Below are 14,736 nucleotides of genomic sequence, written 5' to 3'. Positions count from 1 at the left end.
AGGTGATACATTTATTTACACAAGAACACGTCATTTGCACTAGTTTATTTATCAATAATACTGAGGGTCTAAAGCATGGCTATTCAACTAAGAAGTTAGTTGGGCCAGATTTTCAAACCGAGGAATTTATCTGGGCCAGATATTTTTTTTGAAGCCAGTAAGCAGCAGATCATGATCAATTTCAAACCCACACAACTGTATTGAAAAACAAGTAATTTGTTTTATTCCTTTTTCCCCTGTAAATCTGGTGACCTCTCACAAATGCACACCAAAAGGTCCATTTAAAAAAGGGGAACTATAACTAAACTATTTTTTTGCACATTTGAAATAATAATAATAAAAAAACCATTTTGATAATTCCCTTTCAAATTAAAATAAATATTTTGCTGACCACTCACTTTTCCTGCCATGGATGCAGCCCCATCCATCACAAGTATACAGAAACGCTTCATATCCAGACCATTTTCCTCAAAAAGAGCTGAAATCTTCTCAAACATTATTTCACCAGCTGTGTGTCCCTCTAACGGTAGCAAGCCGAGCAATTTCCCATCCAAAAAAACGGACATATATGCACAACTGTGCATTATCAGTTCTGTCTGTGAACCCATCTCCTGCTATAGATATTACATCAGTTTTCCTCAGGTCATCTAACAGCATTTCAAACTCGTCTGACGCCAGAACTTCAACTCTACGAACTGTCTGACAGGGGTACGTTTTTAATAGCAGATGTCACACTTACTTTAATTTTTTCATCACTTATCACCGCATCCACCACGGCCAGCATGCAGTGTTTCACTGTTTCAGAATCTGTGAAATGCCTTTTCTTCTTCGCCAAGAAGCAAACACGAAGGGAAGCTGCTGCAACTCTCTCTTGGACTGTACAGGACCCTCACCATGGTAGTACAACTCCGGTTGTAAGATTATTAAACTCGCAGTTAAACTGTACTTTTGCAGCCCTCTCCTGAGATTGCTCTGGAAAGTTTGTGTAGAAAGTCTGGTGTTTGTCATTGTGGTGCCTTCGTAAGTACAGCAACACACTCACTGCAAATTAAACACATTGGTTTGGCATTTGGATTTGGCGGTAAAATGAATAAGTATTTGTCAGTCCAGGCAGGGTTCATAGTCAATTTTGCGCTTTTGGACTGAGAAAGACATGCTGTTGTCACATCATATATTACGATGATTGTTTAATATGTTTACATCATGGTGCATTGTGGGTTAAATATTGCTAGGCTACTGAAGTGTTGCATTCACAGTCTACACTACGCTGTAGGATTTTTTAAATTTTTTAAAAATTAATTAACGAATTAATTTTTTGCGTTTTCTCTGTGTTTCTGCCAGGACCACAGACAGGGCCACTCGCAGGTTGCTTCTGGGCCGCATTTGGCCCGCGGGCCGCCATTTGAATAGGCTTGGTCTAAAGTGTGAGGCCACATTTTCGACAGTAAATTAAAATTATGGGTATGTTGTAGTAATGTGTGGCTGTAGTTCATTCATGCCACAAATTAATTTAATCTTTTTACAGAATTTCAGAAATACACAAATGATAAGTTACTTTTTATTGCCATTATTATGATTATTATTAACATTTTTGTAACTTTGTGTTTAAAAAAACAATTATCAGCCTTGTAAACATGACTGTTGCATGTGAATTAGATAAAACTTGTAATTGCACTTCTTCATTGCAGAAACTTTGTCATTACAGATTTTCAGGTGAGTGAGCAAAGGAGTAAACAAATGAGTTAGACAAATGAGTGAGAAAGTAAACAGGTAAATGAGTGAGTGAATGAGCAGCAGACTAATCAAGTGAGTGAATGAGCAGGTAAGTAACTATGCATCTGACTGACTGAGTCACCAAACACTTTAACCTAGAAAACAGTTGAGGCATTTTATATGTTAATGTGTGAGACAGGAAAGTTAGGAAAGAAATGAGAGGGCAAGCAGCGGTGAAAAAAGGTGGAAGCAGGGTGGAGGAGCATGGTGGGAGGAATGGAAAGAAAGGGGGAGTGAATGAATGTGGGGAAGTAGAGAAAGAAGGAAGAATCACTGGGGTGTGCAGGAGGTATGGAGAGAAGGAGTGAGGGTGGCTATGGAAGCTGGCGGTAATCAGAGGGCAGTCATGGGTGGTCAAGCTGTGCGTATATAAAGTGTGTGTGTGTGCGCGCGCATGTGTGTGTGTATGTGAACCCCACTGTGGTCAACACTCTGTGACAGACCGACACCAAGTTCCTCTGCCCTCAGAGTGTGCCTGCCTTACTGTGCACAGCTGTGTGTGTAAGTTGTATTTCAAGGTAGCTGAATGGATTTTCAGATGGTATTTCATCTCTCCTGCCTATTTGCTGGGTGCCTCTACCCAGAACTGCGAGTGAGCAAAAACGCATTTAAGTTTTGCATCAAGCCTTGTCTAACAATTTAATAATGGACTTTACTTTCCAGTTTGGATTCGGGAGACAGACACTATCTCTACTTTTAAGATTAGGCTTAAAACTTTCCTTTTTGCTAAAGCATATAGTTAGGGCTGGACCAGGTGACCCTGAATCCTCCGTTAGTTATGCTGCAATAGACGTAGGCTGCCGTGGATTCCCATGATACATTGAGTTTTTCCTGCACTCACTATGTGTTAATAGACCTCTCTGCATCGAATCATATCTGTTATTAATCTCTGTCTCTCTTCCACAGCATGTCTTTATCCTGTTTTCCTTCTCTCACCCCAACCGGTCGCAGCAGATGGCCCCGCCCCTCCCTGAGCCTGGTTCTGCCGGAGGTTTCTTCCTGTTAAAAGGGAGTTTTTCCTTCCCACTTTCGCCAAAGTGCTTGCTCATAGGGGGTCATATGATTGTTGGGTTTTTCTCTGTATCTATTATTGTGCGATCTACTGTACAATACAAAATGCCTTGAGGCAACTTTTGTTGTGATTTGGTGCTATATAAATAAAATAATAATAACATGGACTGAACCACCACTCACAACCACTAGCACTTTATATAGCCTCTGTAGAAATTATCCACATATCTCACTTATCTTAACTGCACTACTGTATAGTTCTGTGTAAATAATCATTCTGTACATACGATAATTTTTAATCCTACAACTGTTTATAACTTGCATAGTTCCCATTTCTGTATAGCTGTACATCTCAGATGTCTGTATAGTTTTTTATTTCATATTTATATCCTGTTCATAGCCTGTACATAGCTTGTACTCACTACAGCCTGTACATACTTATAGTTATAGAATATTCATAACATACTTCATACCGTGTACATTATAACATACCATAATAGACCCATTTCTGTAATATACTCACATATCTATATTATTGCTAATATATGTTGTAGTATATCTATATCATGGCTAAAGCACTTCTGGATGGATGCAAACTGCATTTCGTTGCCCTGTACCTGTGCATGTGCAATGACAATAAAGTTGAATTCTATTCTATTCTATTCTAAAATTGAATTGAATTGAATTACTTTAAACAATGCAGAATTCAACCTCCTGCCCTCCCTCAAAATCAACGCAGCTAATAGTTAATAGCTAACTGTCTAGCCTCTTGATCTTTTTACAAATAACAGCTCCAAAAAAAAGAGTTACATTTCTGACAGAAATTATATACACACACACACACATATATATATATATATATATATATATATATATATATATATATTATTATTATTATTATTATTATTATTATTATTATTATTATTATTATTATTATTATTTAAAAGAGTTTTTAAGGATTGAAACAGTAGTTTTAAAGACATTTTATCCCTCATCTACCTTCTTTTCTTTTTACACTATCACTCCTGCAAAAATAAATAATGTATCTAACATGTGACGCCTTAACACAAGTGAACCTTTGTCCTCTCTTCTGACTCTAAGCTAAGTATATCTCCTACCCTCTAAGCTGCTTACGGCATGTTTGTGGGTCATGAAATGTGTGGGAATCTGAATTAATTTGTTTGTCTATATATGTGTACTTATGTGTAGGATGGCACATGTATTTACTGTAACTGCTTGCAGTTATAAATTAGCTCAAATGCTCTGATGATGACTTTACATCAAGGAATTTAATAGAATAAAAATAACTCATAATGGCACCTTTAGCTTACTTATTATGGGGTGTAAATAGTTCACATTCTAATGGGAAACTTGGTCATGCTAGAACTAATAGTAGCTGCTGAAGTCAATCAGAAACCAATACTACAACTTCAGGGACAAAGCATGGGTTCATTAACATGGTGGAAAATAAAAATGGTTGTCAGCTCTGTGAATTATGTGCAGTTAGTTCCTTCAGTTGTGTGCCCATTTATGCGTTTCGACACACTCTCATTAAAATCGGTTAATTTCTATAAACACAGTAAACTGAAAACAGTTATCCAAAGCTCTTTTTACCTTTGTGTTTTTTCCATTTCTATTGCTCTCTGTTGACTCACCGTCTTCTGACTGGCTAAGCTTTGAGATCACCTTTCTGTGATCATTGTACTTACTACTATGTGTGGGTGGGTAAGAGAGGGACCGAGACAAAGATAGAGAGTGAGATAACACATTCTCTTGTCTGTGTTGTCCCCTTCTTCCTTTTTGCCACTGTTCTGCTTTGATTTCTCCTTCTTCCTTTCTTCTTCGAATTCTGCCTTCTCTCAAACCTTCTACAGACACAAAAATGCACACACAAACAACTTCACCCTGACATATACTGTGTGTGCACACAAACTGGCATCCCAGGAGGATGGGACACAGACAAAGACACACACCAGTACAGCCTAGTGTGAGCCCAGTCATGGATCACTGGTAATCCCTACAGTGGATCAGTGCCCCTATGTGTGTTTGTGGAGACAAATGTGTCTGTGTGTGAGTGTTTTCATTTCCTGAACTTTTTTGTCTCAGTCACAGCTGTGAGCATATGGACAAACACCTCAACTTCCCCCACACCTACACACAGTGAGGATGAGCATCATCCAACTCCCTTGTTGACATTTGCTATTAAGTTTAAATGCCAACATAAACATCTCCACTCCGTTTAATAGAGACATTCTCACGCACAGACAAACCATTGCTCTGCTACTTTACATTCAAATCTTACCTTGGCTGGGCTTGTGATTAAATTCCTTGTCTCTGAGGACAGCAGATGCTATTGTTTCCTCCCTTTGGCTGCCATGAACGGAATGAGACTTGAGATCCTCATTCTGGCTCAACCGCCTCACAGTTGCACTGCATCTATGAGCCTCGACATGTAGTGGGATGAAACTGCAGGGTAATATATGGTTGCCATTACCTCAAGGCCTGCCAGCTTAACCTCTCTCATAGATCTCCCAGCTGAATCTCCTCTGTGTTGTGTTCAGAGTTAACGCTTTCCCTCTCCAAGTTGACTCTTGTGGGTCCAGCCTTATTCACATATGTATGAGCATGTGGAACTTATCTGTCCTGTACTACATCTATCTATCTATCTATCTATCTATCTATCTATCTATCTATCTATCTATCTATCTATCTATCTATCTATATATATATATATATATCATATGTATGCCGTAGTACTGATGATGACCAACAGGTGGCACTGCAACTCCTTGTGTTCGCTGTGTGAAGGACCTGTCCATGGTCCTGAATGTAAATCTCCCTGATATGCTGTTGTAAAGGTAGAGAAGAGGAAGAGAGAAGAGGATGGATGAGATTTGGGGGATGTAGAAGAAGAAAAGAATAGATAAGAGAAAAAGAAAGAAAAGGAGGACGTGATTTAAAGACAGGACAAGAATGGCAGAGGGCACACCAGCAATGCAAGAGAGTAAAAAAATTAAAAAGAAAAGTAAAAAGAATACAAGAGCAGGCGGTACTGAAAAGGAGATGGGATATGAACTAAAAATCCCAGTATAAAGAAAATTAAGAAGAAAAAGCTTAAATGAAAATACTGAACAAAAGGAAATTGCAGACATAACACAAGATCTGAAGCAACAAATCAGCCAAAATACAAGATAGAGATTTTTGGCCTTTTCTTTTCTTTTCTTTCTTTTTTTTTTTTTTTACCACCGTAGAATACAGAAGCAGCATTAAACAGTGAGGAAGTTTACCAATTAGTAACTTGGGAAGGTTTTTATTAAAGTGGAAAATGGACACAATGAGAAAGAACAGCAGTAACAGAAGAGACAGAAGATGATGAAAAGAAGTAAAGTGCTGATTATGAAGCTGATGGGATGAGACGGTATTAAACAATAGATGAGATGAAGAAATAACTGACCAAGTACATGTGTGTGTTTTTACATGTGCACATGAGCGTGCATTCATTAATATGCTCAGTCTCTGGTGTGTATGAGCATGTCTGTCACAGTGACAACAGTGCTAATGTGTGCATGAAAGGGAAGAGCAGAGGAACAGACGTAGACAGATGGGGCTAAGAGGGGTGGAAGACATTAAGTGTGTCGTGTCCGTCTGTGTATGTGTACGTCTGTGTACCGATCTATGTGTGTGGGTGAGCACTGATGATCTCTGATGCAGTGGTAGCAGCAGTACAGTATGCATGACACAGATAGTAGGATTTATGCTCTCCAGAAGACTACAGATGGTGACAGGGGAAGCCTCTGTTTCCCTCCACTTCCCCTGTATGACTCTCTCTGTCTGCTCCCACCCAGTCTTCCACTCACCAACCCTCTCCTCCATCCCTTCTGTGTATATTTGCTTTGCTTTGTCATACCCTGACAATGATCCAGTAATGGGACTGTCAAAGTCAAAAGTCTCTATCATCTGTGGCCTTTCTGTCTCTGCAGACTATTCAGTTGCGGAACAGGGGTTTAGTCATCATGCTGTAGCATAGGTTTCGCAGTAATGTTTTGGACCCTGCGTCTCAGGTTCCTTCAGGGGTTGATGAAGTGATGTAGGAGGATCCATGGAAGTGACAATAAATGTTTGATATAGCCAGGCAGTATATTTATGCATTGTTAAAAATTGGTGGTAAAATTATTTTCTTGAGAGTAAATTCATTTTCGCAGCATGTCATTTTCTGCCACCTTTCTTTTTTCCCATAAAAGGGCAAGAATCGCTGTAAAGATTATACTATAACATATCTGGATAACAATTACAGCCGAATGCTTTAACCTCCTAGGACCTGGCGTCCACATATGTGGACATCACATTTTGGGTTATTTAGACCAAAATACTTAATTTTGCTCTACAAGGGCCTGATATCCACTTACAAGGACATTCAATCAAAATTTTAGATGAATATCCTCATATGTGGCTCTCATTTTTCTTAGAAAAAAAATCAGGTAAAAGAAAAATCTGGTAATTCTTTGTTTTTACATTCATCAGGTCCCAATGTGACCAAATATCAAAGAGAAATTAAAAATACATCCCGTGGAAGAGTTTGGGTCTTAGGAGGTTAAACCAACACTACAGCTTAAAAAACATGCATAAAAATTTGTAACTTAACTGCCATCAAATAAACTTACTCATTAGCTTAACCATTTGGTCACCACATTCAACACTGATTTGATAAGTTTTGTTCTATTTTGGATATTAAATACGCGCTACAGGTTGAACGATATAGTTAGGGTGCTTCAGCATTGCTCTTACTCCTCCAAACAAACTGATGATTGGTGCAAAGGTGTAATTTCTAGCCACTTTATGACAGGTTGCCATATCTTCTAATGTTCCAAAAGATTAAAGACATACAACAACGTCACCTGGATCTAAGAAAAGTGTTAGCGTAGGTTTTCTGAGTGGCCGTATTTCAAATGGTGGTGAAAAGTCTGTTGTCATAGCTTCTGAATGCATCCTGTGTATTTGTGCTGCTGACAAGATGAATTGTCAGAAGTAGAAACACAGCCTGGATGTGTGCAAAGCTGTCTCTCCTCAAAGGCATTCATGGTAATTCATGGTTCATGGTTTTTTTTAATGAACTGCATTTTGGCTACTTTTATATTACTGTGGAATTAGCCAGTCACCATGTGTCCTATTGGCTGATTATTTTTTGAAATGTTATAAAAATTATTGGACACAGTTTGTCATTCTAGCACTGAAAATAGAGTATCAGACACTTTTGATGAGTTTAAATAACACTTGCGTTTTGGCATGCTGAGGTTTACATCTGGTCGCTTTTCATATTTCCCAACCCTTTCCTTTCTTCCTCTCTTAGGGGGAAAGTGAGGAAGACTAAGAGTATGTATGTGAGACAAATGTTTTCATAGTGTACTTCTCTGGAAGGCCATTGTGTAATTCTGTTCCTAGGGTATCAATTTCCCTTTGGTGGTGAGAACAAACTTTTCATTTGAAATTAATTTTTTGTTGAGTAAATCAGTGTTGAGCTTCTGCCTCCTAACCTCTCCCACTAGGCTTGTCTGTTCTAGGTCACCTATGGACCAATGGCACTGATAAAGTTATAAGGTCTTCATTGCCTAGGGACAAACTCTGAGTATGTGCAGACAACGTAGCAAGAACCTGTCTGCATCAATACTTCTCTTTATAACTCTGCAAATTTTACTTGTAGAAGAAGAAATTCTGCAACCGACATCTTTAAATTAATAATCTACTGCCTTCCCACTCTGCATTGAATTATGTTAGTTAGTTACTTACTCAAGACAAGTATATAGGAAAAATATACACCATTTTTTGGTCTTTTTCCTCCTGTCTTTTTGTGGCAGTGATGATTAATAGCAAGGTTTTTCCTGTTTGTGTCTGCACTTAAACATACAAATCTTGTATGAAATTGCTGTTCTGAGAGACGCCAATGCTGTTACTTTGGGTCATGTAATATATTTAGCCAAACATGTTCAATATACTGTAACCAGTAAAACAGCACTTTCACGGTAGTTACATAATTTATATAAATGTTCTCTCACAAATGGTTTATAGGGGCAACATCTTTACAAGTGAAATGGGTGGACTCATAGGCAAACTTGAGTAGTGAGATGCAGAAACAAGTTGTGGAAGGCTAATGAGTTTGAAGATATTTCAAACACACACACACACACATATATATTACTACATTTGTGTCTGTATCCATTGCTTCCAGACTCGCCTGTAATTCATTGGTTTATTCAGTCTATTTGTGTCTTTTTTTCATATTCTCTGTTCTAATGCCAAAGAGAATTGCCTTTATTTTTCACCTTTACAGTCTGTCTTCTTACAGTTTCACACACAGGCACATAGACACATATACACACATACATTGCACTTCCTCTAGATCCTGGTTATAATCGATGCCTCCCCCAGGTAGGCAAAGTCTGAGTTATTCTACCAGATAGCGCTGAAGAGTTTAAGGAAGAACAGTCAAATATTGAGTCAGATTTGATGTGCATCTCAATACACACTGTATGCTTTTGTATCTAAAAGAAAAGGCTGTTATTCATATCCTTTAAGGGTAAGAATAAAGGAATTTTTTAGTGTGGTGAGAGCTTGTAAAATCGCCGGCTTGCGAGCTAGCCATTGTAAAACCATTCAAAATGAAGCTGAACAATTCTTGCAATGAATAATGGTTGCAGATTTGTTTTCAACGATTTACACTGTTTGCACTGACAAATTCAACACAGCTGTTATAATAAATCATGTAGTGCACCAAATTCCCAGTTTTACTTGACCACATGCTGAGTTAACTGTAGCGCTCTATTCCATCCATTGCCCCAGCTGTGTCATTAGAGATATACAACACAGTATTATCAGCTGACTCACAATGAAACGCTGCCATTGTTAGCATGCAAGTATATGCAGTATGTTTATTCCGGCAGAACTGCACACATGTGTACGTGTTAGCTAACACAACGAAAGAAATTCAAGGAGATAAGTGAGAAAAATCTGGATCCTGGGGTGTGATATTTCACAAAGAGTGATTTTTGACATCTTGTTTTGAAGCCATTGTCTTCAGTTGTAAAATTTTCAACAATCCCAACTAACAGCTCAGACTATATAGATCTATTTTGAAGTTGCAGAGATCAGTGCTGAAATTCTTATCGTTGCTAAAATGACAATGACAAATGTGTTATGGGAAACCTTTTTTTTTTAGCCAAAAGACATTTATTAACAGAGTACGCAGAACCCTTGTGTTTAGCAAGACATGTTAGAATCTTTCAGCTCTTTACTTACTACCTCTGCTGCCTTCATCTTTTCAAGCGAAAGATAGATGTCAAAAAAGAGACAAAAAAAAAAAAAACCCCAGTGAAATTCCACCAACAGTTAAATTTAACAAGTAAGTTCTTCAGACAGTGGAGTATATAGTGTCTGACAAGAAAGATATGTTCCTTTTGTGATTAATGATGACAATAGTACTGAAGTGAGAGTGAGTATTCATTTAGACGTTATTGCTCCTCTTCTCTTAAACCTTTTTGCTTTAATGTTCCACATAAAAGAAATCTATCGCTATGGATACAAACAACAAAGTGAAGAGTACAAGACTTACATTTTGTGAAAAGCTTAATGTTACTCTATATCTAATGGACATGCAAACAAACTGCTGCTTGCAGACTAGCAAGTTAGTCATAAGTCAGTTAATAAGGTAATTAACATGTTCCTGTTAAGTGAAAAAAATATATATCTTATCCTTTTTGTATTAAACCTTTTGGTACAATCCTTTTATTTACTTCATGGTTTCCACACATCATTTATCTTGGTGAAAAGATTTGCTTTCAGTGACCACTGCTGAAGTTCAAAGATTTACAGCTTACAACACACACTCAGTGGTGCTCGTGTACCACCTGAGGTATTATCTCACAGTTCTGTCAGCAGAGCAGAGAGCATTTATCAATCTAAATTACACACACACACACACACACACACACACACACACACACACACACACACACACACACACACACACTTATACACTTGTTCATTTCTAGTTATGCTGTGTGAACATGGGTATGAGCTTGTGTTTATTCATATCTGCAGTGACAATATTGTTTTATTACCAGGAGGGTGAAGCTCACAATTTCCCTTGAACAAGGTCATATTCTCTACAGCAAAAAAACAAAGGCCATGCTCACACTAGAAGAACTGGATTGCTGCAAATCCCTGATGTCATGCCTTTTAAGTAGAACCTGTCCCATTTCCCTCTTTAGTGCTCACGAGTGCATACATGTTTGAATGCATAATGCAAGGTAAGTAAAAATCTTACAGCAATGCTGTTTTGCCTCCCTGTGACAGATAAATCCGAGATATGGTTTTGTGTGTGTCTGTTTGCACAGAGTGCCTATGGCAACTGTCAGTCACTGCTGTCATTTTTGAATGAGCTTCACTTGGAGATGAGGGTCTATTTGATTTGATCGCTGAGGGGAAGCATACGGCCTGTATCACTGAATTACACACACATGTGCGCGCATGAGTGCACGCACACACACACACACACACACACACAGGGAAGACAGAGTTGCTATTCCTGCAATATGTCAAATTCTTTTTGAATACACGCATACTGACTGTATGCTGGGAGAGCAACAAAGATCCAGGTAGATCCTAAGGCACAGACACACATGGGCAGGAATATATGACATAATGATTAATTGCATTCCTACATTTTAAATAAACATCCTCAAACTCATCTTTTTAGGAGATAAAAAGAGGGAGGAAGACTTGCTCAAGTGGAAAAAGTGTCATGGTCCCCGTGTCTGCCGGCTCCACAAGGCCACATGTGTTTTGTGTACATTCTCCTTTCTCCTCCCCGCCAGGGCGGAGCTCACTGCAGGCTCCCACCCTTGGCACACACACCTGCATCTCGTCAGGCTCTAATTATGGGTTGGACTCTCAAGGCTGGGACGCAGACAGCCTCACCGCTGGATGATTGTGCTAGACACTTTCCCCGGACCCATGACCAACCTGTTGTTTGAACCGTTGTAAAGAAGAAGAGCTAGCGTGTATGTGACTCCTATCCCAGACTTCCCTTTCGGACCCAGGACCCCCGCTCCCCCGCTCCCCTCACTGTATATATCTGCACCTGGTGACTGTGTAAATAAACGTTGTTTTCCCCTGAACTCTGCTCTGCACCTGAGTCCTACCACACCGCATGACAAAACGATGTGACCAGAGCAAAGAATAAGAAACATCCAACTTGTAGGTAGGGTTGAAGAAAAAAGAAAGGAAATAAAAGGGGGCACCAATGCAATGAATGTAAGAAAGAAAGTGACAGAGAGAAAGACTGTGTTCTCCTTCTCGCTGCGGTCAGAGGGCTGGAGGCTTGTCTCCTGCTGTAAAGAAAGTGCAGACAGAGTGTGGGATAGCTTGGCCTGCTAACCTTGGAGTGCTAGTAATTGGCACTTAGCATTAAACAGCCCCTCTGCCTCTGGGATAAAAAAAAAAAAGTTAGCTTTGAGAGACTAAAACGAATTCATCACACAGGCAAATATCACCTCCAGAGAAATATATTTTGAAAATAGAAATAGTTCATTTAACTTCAAAGGTAGCATTCTGCATTCTGCAGTCTGTATTTCACATTGTAGCATTTACTAGCGAGCAAAGTGTGTTTTAATGCAAAAACAAAGAACCAAAAAGAAAAAGCCTAAAAATAAATAAATAAAAATGATGTCCACTGTTTGCTGTTCTCTGGTTTTGTGTTTAGAAAATTGCATTTTTACCATTCAAAACCTCCCAAAGCTTGATGACACTTACAGTATATGGCTAAATAGCCAAATAAAAAGCCATGCACTGCATGAAAAAAGCTTTTAATCACTATACTCTTTGTGGGCAGTAAAAAAAAAGGCTTTTAATAAGCACATTGATCTTGTACTTGGTTGGGCTATACTTATCTATATTAGTATTTTTTGCCTCTGCAAACCTCAATGATTTTGTTTTGATTTGAATCAAAACATTGTGTTATCACAGTGAACATGTTGGAAATTTCGCCTTCATTTCTTCATCCAGGAAACAGAAAGCACATTTAGCATTTATCTGTAGTCACCTGATGGATGTAAGTCCAGTACTCATCCCCTTTTTAGCTCTCTTTTGGTCTCCACAAGCTCCCGAGGGAACCCTAGAAGCTCCACTATGTTCATCAGCTAGTTGCTGTCTGTCAGCCAGTTGGCAGTGGGCTTGTGGCTTAGAGTGGATTTATCAGACCATTTCTGATTTAAATACCTACCTAATGAAGACAGAGGAAAGCACTGAAAATAAACCAAAAGCAGCTGACACTTTCCACTTATTATTATTGTTATTATTGTTGTTGTTACATTACCAAATAGGTCAAGTTTGTTTGGACAATACATTCACGTAATTTTACAGCAACCTTGATGAGACTGGCTACGTTTTACATTAATAAGCACTTAATTTCTTAAGATCTCATTCAACACATCAACTTTCTTTCAGGCAGAAATAAGAAAAACAAAGAAAAATATTTCTATTCAGACCTCAAATGGAACCAGGGGCATTCCCATATCCAACACTGCACCAGCTTTGGTATGTTGAAAATAGCAAACAAGACTCATAGGTGATGAGTAAATACTATATTTCCTGGTCTTTACTGATGCTTTATTATAGCGCTAAGTGAAGAACATTACCTTGAGTCTTTCTTAGTGGGCCATTTTGACAGAGTGGCTGCCACCTCAAAGATATGCACAAGGCTTTGGTGGCCTGAATAACTGGGTATATGGCAATAGTTAGAAAGAAGTCACACTAATCCCTTCAAACGTGGAAGCTTGTAGTACGGAAGACAGAGCTTCCTCTTTGAGCTTAGGGGTCATTTTTTTAACTCAAACTACGATCTTCAGTTAAACTCAGGGAACATATGGTCCCAAATGCGACACAAACCACACCAGTGACAAACTTGTGCCTTATTGGTGAATAGTGTAAATTTGCAATGCCTCAAAGAACATGGAAGATGAACTGGATATCAAAAGGCTGTTGCTCTTGTGACACACTGTAATGTGTGGTCACATTATGTGAATTAATTTTTGTATATTGTATAAGCTTTTAGGTGTAGTTTTGTTAAGGAAGGACCTTAATCTTGTGATTTTTGTTGGAGATCCAACATGTGGTGTGATCCCTAGTTACGCCACAAGGGGGCACTTCCGCCCAGTGAGATGGTTTAGTGTGACGCTACTGCTCGTCTTCAGATCTGGCAGAAGCGAGAGAGGAAACACACTACCTGTCGTCCATCTCATGATTTATCTGTTTTTTTCAGGTTAGTAAGTAATAAGGCCACACATTTGGTCCACATAATTTACATGACAAATAAGGGTAAAACCCAACCAGCAGTTTGTTTTGCTGAGATCTGTATTCGTCTGTTTCGCTCATTGAAATGTGTTACGATCGAGAGTAGGAGCTAGCTTAGCTCGCCACATCCACCCTCTTGTAACAAAAGTACACCACGGCTCCTGTCTATTTGAGTTAATGTGTTCGCAGAGACAGTTTGATGTGTTGTCACTGTTATTGTCTAAAGTTAGTGTAATAACCTATAATAATTCTGATCGCTCTGCAATGTTGATGTGGGGATTTCCACTATACAGATACGCCATTAGTATATGGTACAGTACTGGAATGTTTGCTTTATCAAACTATGTGTGAAAAAAAGTGTGATTTATAGCTCTTAGTAACAAACAACAGAGATGACTGTTTAGATTTTTGTTTATAGTATTTTAGTTTATTCTGATTTTGGGCTTTGGGAATGTGAGACAGAGATGTTAAGAAGTTTTTTGCAACCTGTTGTGAACACATAAATGTGTTTAAATAAAGATCTGGCAGAAGCGAGAGAGGAAACACACTACCTGTCGTCCATCTCATGATTTATCTGTTTTTTTCAGAACTAGACATAATCTGTCAGCC

Source organism: Neolamprologus multifasciatus, chromosome 6 (genome assembly GCF_963576455.1).
Source record: "Neolamprologus multifasciatus chromosome 6, fNeoMul1.2, whole genome shotgun sequence".
In the NCBI taxonomy this organism is placed as follows: domain Eukaryota; kingdom Metazoa; phylum Chordata; class Actinopteri; order Cichliformes; family Cichlidae; genus Neolamprologus; species Neolamprologus multifasciatus.
This window is presented reverse-complemented; position numbering follows the sequence as displayed.